Here is an 11358-nt window from a genome sequence, read left to right on the forward strand (position 1 = left end):
AGAAGGAGGCTACCAGTGGGCCCTGGACCCATGTGTCAGCAGGTGAGTCCACTGTTCTCTTGGTGCATCTAGCAATTTTTCGAGAGTTTGATCTCGAGTTCCCCTAGCCGTGGATTTAACCATGTTTGCCCATATCTCTTCCTGGGTGTACCAATTATCGGTGCCGCCAACTCGTTCGAATTTAATCAAAGGGTTAAATATTTAACCTAGAGATTTTTCCCCAGAGTGGTTATCTTTTCTTTGTGCTGTAACCCTAGGAATCTCGAGGACGAGATTCTTTTAAGGGGGGAAGGTTTGTAACAACCCCAAAATTGGGTTATCAATTTTGTGTTGTTATTCCTTCCTGGCACTCATTTTCAAAATCTTTCTCCTGAGTTTTGCTGATGACTCTGAGAATTCTTGTCTTTTCCAACCTTTCAAAACTTACTCATGTCTTTTTCAGTGTGCAAGACCTCAGTTGCATCATCTTAAACCCTCTCAAACCCTAATTCCAATTATTTTTGGAATTTGAATGTGCCCTTTGTGATTACAAAGGAGCCATCAGTTTCCTTGATCTGTTGATCATCCCATCTGTTCCTAGAGACCCTTCTATCCTTCTAAACCTTGGATATGCAAAAATATTGCCTAGTCCCATGCAATATTTTGAATCGTGATTTATTCCTTTCTTGCCTTTCTGAGGAATAAAATCCAAAGGCATAGCTAGCCATCTCCTAAATTCATGTGAATTGGTGGAGTTGATAATTATGCCTAATCCAAGCTCTAGCAATTGTATTGACCATAATTAAATAAGGAAAATTGCCTTTTCCTATTTAATACCAATATTGCATTTCTGCCATTTTCTAAAGGAACTACTATTTTTATAGTAGGGAAAATTCTCACATAAATTGTGGAGCTTGTCCTTGCTATATAATCACTAGTTCCATCATTATCTCATGTTCATCAGTTCAAAAATTGGGCACATGATCCAATGCAAGTTTCCGCCTTCTCTGAAATTTTGCATAGGAAATGCCTTATCCCTAATTCCTATTGAGCTGCAATTTGGCAGGGTGCTTAATATTTATAAATAACCCTTGGATACCAAAGATGAGCTCAATCCAATCATCCTAGCTCCATGTGCAATTTTTCCAAGTTTCTGACTAGATTGTCACTTTGTGAAGGAAGTACCTTCATCGAGTTTCCAAATGGGACGAAACTTTTCCATACTTTCCAGTATTCTAAATAATTAGCCTTCACCCAAATTAAGCTCATTTCCTTGAGCTATGTAAGCACAGGAGCAATTCTTGTTTTCTGTCCAAATTTTTAGTTTGTGAAGCAATCACATTTTATGTTGCTCCATTATGGCTGAAAATAATTCCAAGCCTTCTCCTATACATATAACCCACCTACCCAAGAATTTGGCTAATTTCATTTAGCCAATATTTTCCTAGGATTTTCCCAAGTTTCTGGTACAAAGTGATGCTTGTGAAGAAAGTACCAATTTGGTAAGTCCATTTGGTGTGATCTTTTTACAGCGTCTACATATGACCAAATCATGAGGATTTGCCAAGTTATAGCCCAATCCATCACACCTAGTGAGAGCTTCATCATCATTCGATTTCTGTACATATTTTAGCAGTTGTTAAGCAAATGCTAAATATTTGTCCTAATGACCTCAAAACCCCCAGGACCGTAGTCCTTGCCACCCTAAGCCTACCGGACATCAAATTTACCATTTCACCTCTCTTGTTTTATCTCTAGCATGTTGCCAAGATTGCAACAGAAACATTGTGGAGCTTGGTTTACTCCACTCCCTTTGTCTCTGCCTGTCTATTTACCGTAGTAATACTCCACTCTGGAAGGACTACGCGATAGACATGATCTTACCTCAGTAAAACCTCCAGAGCGTGCTATGCCAATGGTGACCACGAGTGCAGCCAGCCAAAATGATGGTCTAGCCACTGTTGGCCTCGGCATCGTTGCTCCAGCTGGATTTGGCTCATCCCCGCATGTCCAGTAGCTCTACATCGTCGTCCGTTTTCTTCTCCGACGAGCCGTGTCGAGGGTCGAGCAGTGCGCGCCCGTGAGCCCGTCGTCTTCCTCCTCTGTCTTCTTCCTCCCTGAGCCCCCTTGGTGTTGCGTTGCTCTATAAGCCTCTGCTGCTCGGCTGCATCCCCCTCGTCGCCTTCCCACCGCCTCCCATGAGCCTTGGCCGCGACTGCCGACGACTGCACCGTCGCCGAAGCGCGGACACGTCGCCGTCTCGTGCCACCTCGCCCCCTTCCCCTTGAGCTCTCCCCGCGGCTATAAGTAGCAAGCCCCTAGCTCCCTCGCAGTCCCCAAGCCTCCCGCGGCTCTCCCCCTCGCCACGGAGCTTCTCTATCCCCTCCCCATTGCCATGGCCGCCGCCTCGGTCTTCTCTGGTTCCGGCGACCAGGGCCTCCCCTCACCGTTCCTCCTCCACCAGTGTCTCCCCCAAGGCCCAGTGACCCTCCCCATAGCCTCAGCCCCTTGCCTCCCCCACCGGAACCCCTACCACACCGACGACCAAAGCCCTTCACCGCCGTCCGCCATTCTCAAGGACGCCGTCGCTCCCCTCATTTTTGGAGTCCATGGAGTGGGGGAACGGATGCACCACTCCGCGGTGAGCACGCTGGTGGCCGGAGCCTCGCCGGAGGTGGCCCGTGTCACCGGGGCTCGTCGCCAGAGCGCGACCGTTCTCTGCCCGTGGGCGCGCGTTGGGGAGAAGAAGGAGCCGGCCAGGCAGGGCGTTGACCTGGCCAGGCAGTCCTCACGGCCCCACCTGTCAGCGGCCCTGGCGCCCGGCCCCGCCTCTGCCCCTTTTAACCGGTCGTCGCGACGCCATTTAAGTGGAGGCGCCCTCCGTGAAGCCGTTTTCCTGATTCGAAGATGTATTTCAGAAAAGACGCGTCTGTTTAAAACTGCCAGACACCTGTTTGTAGAAGTATTTTTATAGATTAGTCCCTGAGTTTTAAATGCTCGTATCTTTTTACCCGTAACTCCGATTGAGGTAAATCCAACACCCACATCTTTGTAGTGTTGAGCCCGTTCTGTTCCCATCATTTTCACTATGGTTTGACACTATGAAAATGACCATTTTGCCCTTGTCCGTAAACAGCCCCCTCCGAGAGAGAACTGTTTCCTGCAAATTTTTCCGCGGTCGTTTCTCACTTCTTCTCAGAGTATTTGTCGACCCCCAGGCAAGCCAACCTCTTATCATGAGCCCCGAACTTGCATGTTGACTTTGCTTTCACCTTTTGTGTGTGTAGTTGCAGTTATTTTCCTCTCGCTTTCATCTGCAGTTATTCCGTTATGCTTACTATGCAGGCTGGTGTGTTCATGATATCTCTTGCCATGATAGTTAGAATGTTGTTATTGATAATGCCATGTCACTAATCTACATTATTTTCATGTCATTGTTATAAAATGCTATGATGACTGTAATGCACCGTTGGTATGCTAGTACTTAATACTATCATATGCGATAGTTGTTCATTTGAGAAGTTTGATATGTTATTAAAGCATTTGTATGATGTATGCTCATTGTTGCATTCATGTTAAAATGCTTGCATGATGATTAATGATGGAGAAGATAATAATATGACTTAATAACAAACCCCTCTGTCATCAATGGGATCGAGTCATAGTGCCGCCAAATCGAACTTTTCTAGTGCAACCACATTTGCCGGTATGGGACGGCCCTAATGTGGTCTATTGTCGTGCCTCTCGCCGGTGCCTCCAACGAGGGAAGGTTATGGGCGCGCGCTATCCTGATCAGGTAGGCGGACATAAGCCTTGTGTGCTAGTAGTTGGATTTTTGTGCGCTGGTGTCCCCGTGGGGGATCGTTTATGTTTTAACACGATGGTGGTTTGAGGTGTCTTGAGGTAGACACGGGGCCACCCATGACTTAGCCCAGAGGGGAGTGAGTCGGAGTGTCCGGGAGAGTTTCATGGTAGTAGATCGGTTTTGTTGGAACGCCGTTGGTCCACCCAAATGGGATGACGAGGCCATGGGTTCTGTGGTGTGGGTACAGTGCGCTACCTCTGCAGAGTGTATTTAAACTATCGATAGCCGCGTCCTTGGTCATGGGTAGAAGTTCGTAGTAGGGTACACTATCGGGTCTTGGTCGAAATGGAGGATAAACCGGAAATAATTAAAGCTGATTAATGTGGTTGTGATTGCCGTAAGGATCACGGGCCATTTATTGGTCGGGTTGTGATCTCCGTAAGGATCACGAGTTTGTCTCTTTTGGTGATCAGGAAATGAGGTGATCGCTATTGGTAAGAGAGTCTGAGGGACTCAGTGCACAAGTTTGGTGGCATTGCATGAGTAATATGTTTGCATTTAAAGAACCATGGTAGAACATGAGATGGTTGCATACAGTTAACATGCTATGTCTGCATTTGATATGATTGATAGTTTATCTTCAGCATAGTTTCATGATGCCATGCCATGCTTTGATTGATATGATTGAGACAATATGCTACGTTTTGCTGTTGCCATGTTAGAAATCAATTTGCTATGCCTTGTTGTTGCCATGCTAGTGGATGCCATGATGTCAGTTTGATGTATGTCTTTGGTTGATATCATGCCATGCTTAGTTTCTGATATGAGTTAGGTTGTTGCATTCGCTTGGTTCCTGCTTTGTCTTCTGCCTGTTTGGATGCTATGTATTTGGTTGTCTTGCAAGTACATTCAATGTACTGACCTGGCGTGTCATGCTAGTTTTGTAGGTTGTGCCCGTATTGTTCGTTGTTCCTCGTGCTAGGCGGTAATCTTGCCAGTCTTGTGAGTTGTGGAGCCCAGCCAGAGTGATATGCTGCCAAGACTTCCGCCGCCATTTATATAGACTTCCGCTGCCATGTAAATAGCCTTAGGGCTATGCCAGAAGATTATATTCATCACTAATGTAATCATATACACATGTATTTGATGAATATTCTTGTACGTGGAATGCTGTATCATGGACCTGTCGTGCGTCAAGTGTTATCCTGGGCTGACGTGCGAAGGCCCGCTGCTCCATGCGGATCGGGGTGCCATAGAACATCATAGCACACTGAACTTGCATACAAAAATTTCACGCAGGCGGCACAGCCAGGATGGAATGCAGTGGATCACTACGAGTAGGGCTATGTTGAAACCAACAAAGTTGTACATAACGGTTCATCGTCTTTATCAATGACGGGGAAATATCTTGAATGCTGTGCAAAGAAAACAGACAGACAACACAATAAGTTCTGCTAGCACATTAAGTTGACGTACAACCCTTTCTAAAAAAAGTTCAGGTACAAAATTAGAACATGTCACAATCAAATGTACTGGCATATCAGTGCTTCACACCCATAGCTCGGATTTAACAAGTATCTGACAAGATTCAGTTGTTACCTCAAATTAGAGCACATCCAGGCAGCCAACCCTGCCTCTTCTCCCAAAGAAGCAGTGGCCTCCGCCGCACGATGGAGTAGGCCCCATTCCATCCATCGTTCCGAGCAACATGAGGAAAGTCTAACATTGATTCCTATAATGTACGTCGTCGATGGACCCTGGCACCAGCGGCAACGGCAGGACTTCAATTGATGGATTGACCACTTCTTGGACATGCATGAACACTCGATACAGGTACATCCCTAACGTGGTCCGCGGCGGCCTTGGTGGCGACGAATAGTACAACCCCGGTTCCTGCATTGGTATCTCAACACCAATCACCTTCGGTATGGTGGACGACTTCTTCATCCATGCCATAACCGTTAGAGCCCAGCTGTCTGGAGGAACAAACATACTTACGAGCTCACCTCCAAGGTCGTTGATAAGCTCGTTCATGGACTCGCTGTTCCAAGCACGTCGAGGCATTCCGTGGAAGGTAAGCTTTGTTAAGAACTCAAGCTCAGAGGGCACCGAGCCCCATCCTGGGTGCCACCGATCAAAGCTCAACAGCGCGCCATTGCAGAACAAACGCCGGGAAGATTCAAACACATGACTGGAGTCGAAAGTTGTCCGGAACCTGACAAAGAAATCAGCCGGTGGCGGACAGACTTCGACGCGCAAGTCAATTATTTGGATGCTGTACGCAATGCCAAGAGCTTTGACAAGGTCGTCCGGCGAGATGGGAGGCCGATCGTCATTGATGGTCATCAGCACTTTGCCGACAAACTGGTCGTCAAGTGCCGCCATGCCATTGTTGAGCGACAGCACGCAGCGACCGAAGGCAGGATGGACCTCAGGATCTCCGGCTCGAAGATCCGCATTAACCGGTGACATGATAGTGCGCTTGAGTACAGGGAGTACACGAGGGGGATTTGGGGGAACTTGAGTAGGAATTGAGATTCTAGAGGTGGGGGAGGGGCGGGAGACTGGGGATGAAAAGGTAGCATGAATTTCGAGCACACGCCAATATGCTCTCCGCGGGCAAGTGCACGAAAATACCGGTGGCGCCCACATGTCGGCCTAAGAGTCCTTATTCTTTCTTTTTTGGAGAGCCAAACTTTTTTTTCTAGGATCTTTTGAGAGCCCGGCCCGAGAGTCATAATTGACCTATTTGGCATTGCGTTACTACTCGGCCCATATTCAACGACACCTCATTGGCCCAAACAAATGTACATCATCGAAAAGACACTGATCTCAAATTAAATAACTTGAAAAAAGGAGATATACTCTGAACACTGGAGAATGGTGATGCCCTCATTTAGCCCACCAGTAGTTCGAGACAATAAACAGTTCGAAACAACGATATATACAACATTCAAACACTGACTAGTGACTACTACTGACATAAACAACAAGACATTATAGTTCATAAGAAGTCTTGCTACACCACCAAAATGCACCCATCTGCAGGGCTCAGACTCTCGTGATCCAGAAGAGAATGACATTCTAAACAGAAGCAACTATTACATAGTAAGAGTGACATAGACGAGGATGACCAAATGACAAGGAATATGTATAACAAAAGAAAGAACTACCCATCCAGAACTAGGAGCAAAGACAACAAAGTCATTCGAAGAGATGATCCAACACCATTATAATTTGCAGCCCCGCTTCAGCGACCAGTGATCCGGAGACACCAGTAATCCACCCTTTCAATGCAACAACCCAATTACCTATCAACCTGAAGGCTTGAACCACATCACTGCCTATCATAATTGAGACATCCAAGGATCAAAGTTAATCTGGATGCCTTTTTCATTCTCACCTTCTTTTGGCTGCAGGCTGTATCGTTGACAATCAGGGGAGTTTGCTCCCGAACTCCTAGGGCTTGCCGTGTAGACACAGTTTTCCATAGCAAACAGAGCCTCTCTACCATCAAGGTCCTTGCCAATGGTGATCTACTGGTTAATCGGATAATTGAGTCCGAGAAACAGAGAGTGTGAACCAAGGTTGTTTACCCGCCTCCAACTAAAAAATCCTAAAGGCCCCAACAAGCTGGTATCCTGCTCATAGACGTAACAGCCACTGTATCGATACTCACGTATTACACGGTGCTTGTATACAATGGGTTTTTTCAATATAACTTTTCCGGCTCATGTGTCCGAATGATCATCAGTCTTTTGCCGTCGTCTGATCGAGCGTGGAACCAGTTGTGCTTCCCTGTTTTTGCAAAGGTGGTGTGATTACAAAGGGCAGTAACTGTAGGGACACTGCATCGTATCAAAAAGGACATGCATTGTTAATGTAAGATCAACATTGTTCAGAGTATGAGTAGGATAATGCAAGAAACAACATTGATATGTCCCTATTGGAACTGGGAGGAAAATACAGGGAAATGTATACTGGGTTCGAAAATATAGTGGTGCCATGCATGGTTATACTCATGTTATCTCGCAATTGATTCTTCATAGGAAACTACCATGTCATGCATGTTATGTAATCATGTTCTGTCCTCACAAGAAAATTCTTCAAGGTAACTAACATACCATGCATTGTTATATACTCGTGTTCTGTGGGCAAAATTGTTGTGAGGATATTATTCTAGCCATTGATTGCTGAAGGGTGAATATAGGTATGTACACATGGTAAGCATTGCAGGATTTCACTACTTCCAAATATAGAGTTCTCCATATGCACATTTACTTCCCTAATGTATGGTTAGATGAAACCATCAGTGAGGTGCATGTTTCTACATTATGAGACTGAGGAAACTAACATGGCCATTGATACACACTCATATTTAGTAGTAGTATATAGATTACTGTAAAATAAGGATAATATCCATATATTCTAACCGTTTGATTATTCAGGGTAGAAATTGGCTGTAATGACATGGTTACAATCGCATGAATTAACTCATTCCAAATATGGATGATATACGGCATCTCTAATACATTTCCATAGTTCTACTCAAATTCTGCTCAAACAGGGATATGCCAATCATCACAAAAAGTTCAAACAGTGTCATGGCGTCATCATTAACATGAGATGAAAACAACTTACACGTGCCGTCCCAGCAATACATGGTGCCATCTGCTTTGTTGATCGCGTAGATGATGCCATTGTGTTCAATAGCATCATAGAAGTGTGTATCAGCTTTGACGATGATCCACTGCGAGCTGAGTTGTATCTAGCTAAAGAAGGCACCGGCATAAAGATAGGCGAGTCCGCTGTCGGTGGGAAACGACAACTATGGGATCACTGGAATCCCTACTACGGTTGCGGGGCACAGGGATCGTGAGAAGAGCGGGACTAGTAGACAGCACCAAGGGGATTTACCCTGGTTTGGGCCGCAAAGATGCGTAAAACCCTACGATCCTACTTTGGTGGATGTATTTAGTGTTCTAGAACTCTTGAACTAGCTCTGGGTGCTGCTAGGTTCGAAAGAGCCAAATCCTTCTTCAGTGCACCATGGGCCTCCTTTTATAGGTGAAAGGGGCTGTCACAGTGGCACATAGGAGGAGGAAAGTGCTACAGCGCTATGAGCTTATCGCTGGTATTATAGGAAAAAGTGCATTTAATGCAAGGCTTAGGTGTCCCTTTCCTTGTTCGGGGACGGGAGCAAGGCCCGTCCCATCCGTCGCTGCTCCTCCTTGATTTGACACGCGCCTTGGACAGTGCTGCATGTGGTGCCATGTAGGTAGGCAAGCAGCTGAGGTGGCGCCATGGTGGAGCCTCCACGAAGGGCTGCATGATGCCATGCAGGTGCCTGCTCAGCTGGTTGGGTCGGCAGGTGCATGCGAACGGCGGCGGAGACTTGGTTGGCGCGGGCCTGGCAGTGGCCCTGCTGGCACGCGTGGCGAGGGCCTTGCCGGGTGGCTCGGCAAGGGTCTTGCTGTGGCGCGCTGGCGTCCCTGGCAAGGATCTTGCCGGGGGTCTTGTGGGTTCCTTCAGTGAGGATCTCGGTGAGGATTGTTGCCTTCTTATCCTCATTTGATCTTGACTGTTCTTTGTCTTCACAAAGATCTGCATGCCACCATGGAGGTGCCTCCCGAGCCTTGTCCCAATGTGTTTGTCTAGCATTGGGGGGCTCAAAGGTGGCTCACTCAGCTGGTGTGGGCGATCTGCCCCGGCAAGGGTCTTGCCGGGGCCGCTAAAGCTGCCCCGACAAGGGTTCTTGCCGGGGGAACCTGCTTAGTCCATCCGATCTTTGTGGCATTGGTCCTTGTCATTGCTTTGTTTGTCTTGTGCCTTCGGCTTCTCTCCGGCTTCCCTTTCCTGCCCTGTTATGCATGACCATGGTGGGTGGCTCTGACTGCCTGTGCGCAAGTAAAGGGGTCAAAAGGAGAGCCCCTACTTTTGTACACCGATAGGAGCCCCCGGGCCTGGACCACACATAAGCGCATCACGTTGTTGGGCCAGGCCCAGAACGGTGCGCGGGCAGTTGGGGCGGCTTTTACCGCGGTAAATGCTTCGTCCGCTGCGCTTCTCCACGACCCGCGTTGAACGCGCGACGTGGGGGCCGTGCGTGCGTATGACAGAAGTATGCTGGCGTCATCCCGTGGTGGACAGTAAAGAGGTGGCTTACGTGTCTCTTTGAGACCACATGGCCGTTGCTCATTTACTGCCCTTGCTTGGGAACCGTCGCTCCACGCGTCCCACTGCGCCTATCCCTCGTGCCACGTTCACTGCATGCACGACGCAGGGCGAATGGCAGTCGCGCGGGATGTGAAAAGTTGTGCGCGTGCGTGGGTCGATTCCCATGCGGCTTCAATGGATCGGGGAGGGCGGTCGACGGCCCCGCTTGCTGTCACTTCAATGGGCCGGATTGCCCAAGAGGGGGCGGCCGAGCCTCGCTCCCACCCCTTTATAAAGAGGGGAGCGGGAGGAACGGTGCCTCTCAACCCTTCGCCACCTGCCTCTCCCCATTCCTGCTTCTTCCTTTCTTCTGCCATGGTGAGGGGGCGTGGCGATGCTTCATCGGTGGCGGCGAGGGTTTCCGCTAGATAGCACATCGCTCCTCCCCAAGAGCTCGTAGCGGCGGAGCCGGCCGCTAGAGGAAGGTGGAGGGGGCGAGGTCGAGGCCGTCGTGGCGCTCGAAGGAGAGGAGGACGGGGCGGCAGATCGGCTTTGCCTCCGCCAGCGGCCCCTCCCCCGGTGGAGGGCCACGTCGGGGACAACCCTTGCGAGTTCTTCATCAGGCTGCGCCAGCCACCGCGTCGTCTTCTTCGCCTCCCGACTCCGTTTGCGCGGGAGATGGAGCTGGATCCGCCGCAGGCATTGCGGCTGCATATGATGGGTTGTGGGAACAGTGGCACTTGGGCCGACGTTGAGTTCCCTGCCCCTCACGTCATGTATCTCCACCGAGGGTGGAAGACCTTCACTCCCATCCACAGCTTGACGGAGGGGCTCACTCTCCATTTCAAACTAATGGAGGGTGGCCTCCTCTCCGTCAAGATCTCCGGGCACCTCGGGACTCAAGCGAGGTGCTACGTGGAGAGCTCCTCTGATGATGAAGATTCCTCCTCGAGCGAGGGTGACAAGGAGGACAACGGCAGCGACAACGAGGGTAGCGGGCGGTAGGATGACGGGTCCGACTAGGCGTCGGGTGCCACCCCGGGTGGCATCGGCAACCCCATCATCGGTGTTGCCGGCTCCTTGAAATTCTCGGGGTCGCCTCCTTGGGAGGCTGGCGTGGGGAGGCTACGGAAGAGGAAGAGGGCGGACGGCAAGGCCGTCAAGTCGGAGTACGCAGGCACTAACGCCTTCGTCGCGTATTGACGTCCTGCCGCCTCGTCTTCGAGCTCTTCCTCCGGCGCCGCCATCATCATCCAACCCTCGGACGGCCACCGAGATGTTCTCTTGGTGTCTTCTTCCACTCGTAGCTCGCCTAGGCGCCCCTTTTTCCCTTCTGCTTTCTTGTTCCATTTCCTGAGGAGAGGGACAAGAAAGGGATTATGGGCACCTTATCTCTTTTTAGTCTTGTAAGCCTTCGA

Source organism: Triticum aestivum, chromosome 2B (assembly GCF_018294505.1).
Source record: "Triticum aestivum cultivar Chinese Spring chromosome 2B, IWGSC CS RefSeq v2.1, whole genome shotgun sequence".
In the NCBI taxonomy this organism is placed as follows: domain Eukaryota; kingdom Viridiplantae; phylum Streptophyta; class Magnoliopsida; order Poales; family Poaceae; genus Triticum; species Triticum aestivum.